This window comes from Panulirus ornatus, chromosome 48, assembly GCF_036320965.1.
Source record: "Panulirus ornatus isolate Po-2019 chromosome 48, ASM3632096v1, whole genome shotgun sequence".
Taxonomy (NCBI): Eukaryota; Metazoa; Arthropoda; class Malacostraca; order Decapoda; family Palinuridae; genus Panulirus; species Panulirus ornatus.
Window position 1 is genome coordinate 17,512,942 of NC_092271.1, and position 6,587 is coordinate 17,519,528.

Genomic DNA, 6,587 nt, shown 5'->3' on the forward strand with positions numbered 1-6,587 from the left:
CACAAGCATTATGTATGAGCATAAAGTTACGGTTAACGCATACGTGTAGTTAACAATGTAACCTCAATACCCCTTTTATGAGGTTGCTATAGCATTAAGACTGCGCCCCAAGTGGTAGCAGAGAGAGGTTGGTTACACTGGAGAAGGTTCCTCAATGGCGCTGGCTGTATACCTTTAAATCCGTTGACTTTGTATATATATATATATATATATATATATATATATATATATATATATATATATATATATATATATATATATATATATATATATATGATAACTGGATATCAACAGAGAATACTTCTCACACACGATATAGAAATGCACTGCCTAGCAACTTAAACTAAAACTCAAATGATGAATCTTTTTTTTTTTTTTTACATTTGGTGATAAACAATAATAAAGAATATGATGATAAAGGTATATCATCCTCAGCTGAAGATTGAGGGTCATATACCAGTCTACAATAATGGTTAAGTTATCATCCTATTGCAAAATTGTGCAGTATGTATGATGATATCCCTTGATTTTATAGTAAGATATCTGTTATACCGACACGCAAGAATACGTAGATTATTGGTCAAATTTACTATGAGAACAAACGCTCCTCGTGTACATATATATATATATATATATATATATATATATATATATATATATATATATATATATATATATATATATATATATATCATGAAGATTATAGATCTAAATGCTTCACTGGAGAATTAATATTGCTGTTGTCTTCAAAATGTTTTGCTTTAGTTTTACTTGATCTCTCATCTGATATGTCTTAGACGAATAAACATAGAGACCAATATCTCTCTACACACACCAAAGTATTCCAACTCTGTTCCATCTGACTCACCAGCCCAGACGGCCTCCATGAACAGAGGGATCGAGTCTCTTTACACCAACCCTATGGTTCCTCAACATGGACCAAATTCTCTTCGTAGCCTAAGCCCATAGGAATGAAATTCCTCGTTATTGATCCTGTCACTTGAGTCATATCCCCCAACAAAGGCAAAGTCCCCTATATAGATACTACAACCATTCAGACTATCCAAATCCCTCTACTTGAAGTAAGATACGCCTTATAGCACAAAAGGGATCAATATTGATCAAAACCTTTCATCTAGGACTCAATCCTCTGCTATAAAAAACAAACCACCACATGGACTATAAAATTATTCGTATGGATCAACACTTTCCACATACACTCGCATGCAACACATGTGATGTTTGGTCAGGCGAACTTCAGTCGCCTCGACCTGTTTACCGCCCCATCTGTCGGCCGACCTGGGAACTATCAGCCACAACACGCCAAACGCTCATCCAGTCAGTAAGCCAACCATTCAGTGAGTCAACCTGACTGTCCGTCAACCAGTTACCTGGACAACTGGTCAGCCATCCAACTCATGAGCCAGCCAACCAATAAGAGAATCGACCACTCTGTCAGCTAACCAGTCAGTCAGGTAACCAGTCAGCTAGCCAACCACTTAGTCAGAAGGGCAATCAACCAGCCAACCAGTCAGCTAGCAAACCATGCAACTAGCCAACCAACCAGCCAAACTGGCTAGCTAGTCACCCAACCAACAAGCATGGGCCAACAAGCCAGCTAGTGAACCAAACAGTCAGTTAACCAGTCTGCCAGTAAGTCATCCAATCATTCATCCAAAGAATTTCCCAGCCAGCCAGTCAACCAGTCATCAATCAACAAGCTAACCGACCTAATCCCTAAAATCAATCTCATTCTATTTTTTTTTTTTTTTGGCTATTTCCATGTTTGTTATCGACCAGCTAACCTGATATGACATCTGACAAGGGTGACAGAGTAGTTAGCCACCTAATGAGCTAGCTTGTTACGTAGGTAGTCAGTTACCCCCAGAGCCAGTCACTAGGTCAGTAGGATTGCTGACCAGTTAGCTAGTCTTTCCTCCTCACTAAATCACACAGCCAATAGATCATTCGTATGTATATAGTGAAACAGTCAACGTAAGCAGTTAGCTACACGACCAGTTAGTCTGTTAAAGAAAATGTTATTCAGTAAACTAACCAATGAGCAAGTCAGATAACCTGGTAAGTAATCAGTCAGTTACAATAGCAGTTAGGTGACCTTAGATATTTCTTTATTTTAGAGATCTGTGGCCTATACCTAACCACCAATTAGCTTATTTAAGCGTCTAAGTCTCTCTTTCCATGACGCAGATTCACATTTTTTCTGAACCCTGGAGTGGATAAAGAATGGTGTCTCTATCGCCTTATATTTAAATACATCCATATTGGAATAGAAGAACCATTTGCCAGAATACATTTGCAATAAGATGGCCTTGTGAAATTGATTTGGCATGATTCTGCTTCGTGGTGATGGTGCGTGAAAGGTGGAGGTTTGGTGAGGATATGTGTCATATTCTGGGAGAGGACAGTGAGAGCTTCGAACGCTTTGTTCGCTAGTTGAGCACGCCCTAGGATAAGTGAAGGAATGTGTGTGATAACCTTATTTGTATAGCACTGGGAAGGAGTCCTACTTGTGTGTGTGTGTGTGTGTGTGGGTGTGTGTGTGTGTGTGTGGGTGTGTGTCTGTGTGTGCTGGTAACTACAAGGAAAATGAAACACGACGACCCAAGCACTTTCGCGATAATTCACATTTTCAGGGATATCCGTGAGGATATGAATTATCACGAAAGTGCAAGGGCCACTGTTTTTCAGTTTCTTGTGGCTACTCGAACACACACACACACACACACACACACACACATATATATATATATATATATATATATATATATATATATATATATATATATATATATATATATATATATATATATATGTGTGTGTGTATATTGCATAACACTATCATACACTGAATCTCAACTTTGCCTTACTTACATTCAAGGACGAAGGCCAAAGATTGTGATAATGATCAGGGAAGGATCATGAGGAAGATAACAACCCCAGCGACCTTTGTAAACCCATTATGAAGAGGAACCTCTTCTTCCTCCCATGGCCTCAGCCGCTACCTCCAAATCTTTTCAGAATAAGTATGTGACCCAGATACCACTACCTACTCCTCCTCCTCCTCGTCTTCCTCCTCTTCCTTCCTTCCTTCCTTCCTTGCCTTTGCAGGGTGGGACTCCTAGCTCGCTGCTGCTGCTTCTCATAATGATAATGATGATGACGAAGACTGTGGTTCTCCAGACCCATTGAAACGCGTTCTGATAATTTGGGTAACTAAATAAATGTCAAAATGTCACAACTACATGGAAAAGCAGGTAACGTAAATGTCCCAAAATGAAAAGCATAATGAAAAAAAGATATTCAAGATACTAGAAAATGAAAATACTGTGAGGTAAAAGTTAAAAGGCAAATAATCACGATTGGTTAAAATGTATGAAATTCACTTGATAGTAAGAAATAGTGTGATATTGGTTCTCTTTTTTCTCTGCAATATAATGCGATAGTTCTATCTTATACGGTCATTCGTGTCTTGATATATATATATATATCTGATGTAACTAGGTGAATAGCCGTAGCTGGGAAAACAACATTAGTTGGTGATCACTGGAGCTTGGCTTGTGGTTGTGTCAGCGGCCGGCAGATGGCAGCAGGCACTGGACGGTCAAGTTCAAGCTCATGGACTCGCCACACTCGACCCACTAAACTTGTTTCTTCAACTTTTCTCCCGTGCCAGTTATTGTGGCTGTCTAGGACACACATACAACTTTTGCAATCAAATGGTTAGCCTTTGTGGGTACAGATTCCATCCTGCTTAGTTTAGTTCGCTTCCAGTAAGACGTCCGAATACCGGTTACACATGAGCTCAGGATGTGTCAGTGTGTGGCGTTGGGGACAGAATCTACAGACCAGGTTTTGCTTCTCAATATGTTCAGGTGGTTCAGCTGCCCAAGTTAAGGAATAGTATTGCACACAATTCAAAGTTCACAGGTGCATTTTCTTGAAACAACAGCCACTCTATTCATTATTACCAATTCTACTTCTGTAATTCTTATTTTCATTATGATCATCTTTATCATGTAATTATCACTAACATGGTCGATTCTAATTTATTATAATTATTATTGTTATTATTTATTATTATTATTATTATTATTATTATCGTATTATTCATTGCAACATTAGTAGTAGTATTATTGCTATCATTATCATTATTATCATCATTTTTATCATTGCTATCATTATCATTATTATCATCATTGTTATCATTATCATTATCATTATTATTACTATCATTATTGTTATCATTATCATCATTATTCCATAAATGATTGGTAGAGTAAAGCATCTTCTACAACGGTTAACAATCATATTTCAAAGTGTTGATAATGAAAAGGACACAGGAACTTCCAATTAGAGAAGGGACACATGCATAGTGAGAATATACGTCGTCTTAGAATTATCCTGAACTCCTGGAGAAGGAGTTTAAGATTACTGACTACCTTAATAACCATAGCAGGTGATAGATGGGTTATAAGCTCCAAACAACCAACCGACCGACCAGCCAATTAGACATTGTATGATATAGATTCGCGTTAGATTATACTTGCAAGAAGGTAATCACAGACACACATTTAGAAGAGGAGCAAGGGAATACACACACACACACACACACACACACACACACACACACAAGAGCGTAAAACCCCCTCCCCGTACAGTACAAACAGGTAATTATACACACATTCTTAGTAACTGCGTACAGCATACAAATGCCTAACTAGTAGTATGTCAGAGGAGGTTTAAGAGATGGAGGCCTCACGAGTGTAAAACTCCCTCCCCGTTCAGTACACACAGACAATCCCTCACTAACATCGCCTCCTTAGCTCAGGGGCAGAGCACTGGTCTTGTAAACCAGGGGTCGTGAGTTCGATTCTCACAGGGGGCAATGTCTTTAAAGCATGAAACTGTGATTATTGATTGGTACAAGGGGCAGTACAGCCCGCACCGCCGATCAAGTGCCAATGTAACTGAGGAAAATACAATTCCTTAGTGAGGGCAGCAACCATCGATCAGGGAGGCGCTCACGCCTTAGTATCAGGCGGAGGAGGAGGAGGGTAGGTGGTGACGTCGGCGCAGTGAATACAGCAGCACAAAATCTGTCAAGCTCTCCTCCTCCCTTGCCAATGTTGACCTCTTTTTACTTCCGACTCGCATGTACTTGGTTTACTCGCATTCAGTCTAGACACACACACACACACTCTCTCTAGTTCACACATAAAACTCGACGTCTTGTGGCTCACACGATTCTTAAACTCTTAATGTTCCTGCGGTAAGGGGCTACGTGCTAGGCCTGCTAATGGTTAGATATCATTGTAGGCTAAAAAGAAAAGGAAAAAAGAAAAAGCTTAAGAGCCGAGGATCCCACAGGTGTAAAACTTTCTCCCCAAACTGTGCAAAACAGATATTCACAAATAAGTCATTGGAAACGAGTAACTGCACACCATTACCGTGTCTCAGATTAAGGAAGTGAAGTCCCGTAGATTCTCTCAGACCTTCCACTCACCAAGAGTTCACCAGTCGTAAATCTCGAGTCTTGTTGATTATTATTTCTTTTTATCATTCGCTAGTCATCTCGCTTCTCGCAATGATGATTAGCGTAAAGTCTAATGCTGCTTAAAAGATTGGATCTCAACACAAAAATCAAAAATTATATATATATATATATATATATATATATATATATATATATATATATATATATATATATATATATATATATATATATGTATATATATATATATACATATATCGAAAGAAGAGTCATAGGCACCTATGTATTCAAGTAAAACTTAGATAACTGCTGAAAGATCTGCTCAAATAAGTGTCCTAAAGATATCATAAACATTTATTTACACTTACCAATAAAACCTTCAGTTATGGTAATCATGTTTTTTCTTAAGCTGGTAAAGGAGAAGCTGTTCTTTCTGTTCACTTGTCAACATTTCAGAGAAAGGAAAATTTCCTCTTATGTCACAGGAGTAACGTAAAGTGCTTTCATCCTATACTTGTCACTGTAGGAGCAGTGTGAGGGAGGGAATATTCCCTAAAGTGTATTGATGGACGAACCTGAGCACCATATGAGTGTAGGGGAACTGCCCATCCCACCTGATATCTGAGCAGCAATTTGAGAGGCTGGTGGACACGGGATCTATCGCCTCTCACCCCCATCATTATCTCTTCTTTTCTTTTTTTTTTGTATTCTGTGTCAAGCTTGAACACAAGGTCGTCTTGTCTCCTTTTAGTTTCAGGGTCAATCTTGGATGTCTCGTTTTTAGCGTATCCAGCAGATGATGCTTCTGCTGAAAACGTCCCTTTACTGTAGTGAGACTACAGAGTCTTTAGTAGCGTTAGTATACATCAACTTTGGTACAGTCAGATTACAATAAACTGTAGTACATTAAAACTACATAATCTTGAGTATAGTAAGACTACATGATCTTTAGTGTAGTTTGACGATATAAACTATGGTACAGTCAAATAATATATAATCTTTGCTATAGTCAGACTGCGCAACCTTGAGTGCAGTCAAGACTTAAAAAGATTTTAAGATTTTCTCAAAGTTCTCT

At 38.4% G+C, this 6,587-nt stretch overlaps 1 non-coding gene across 1 annotated transcript; it reads left to right on the plus strand.

The window, feature by feature from the left end:
• The first annotated feature begins 4,834 nt into the window (after positions 1-4,834).
• TRNAT-UGU (transfer RNA threonine (anticodon UGU)) lies at positions 4,835-4,906 on the plus strand. The gene has a single exon. It is a non-coding gene; the product is annotated as a tRNA-Thr (tRNA).
• The last annotated feature ends 1,681 nt before the right edge of the window (positions 4,907-6,587 follow it).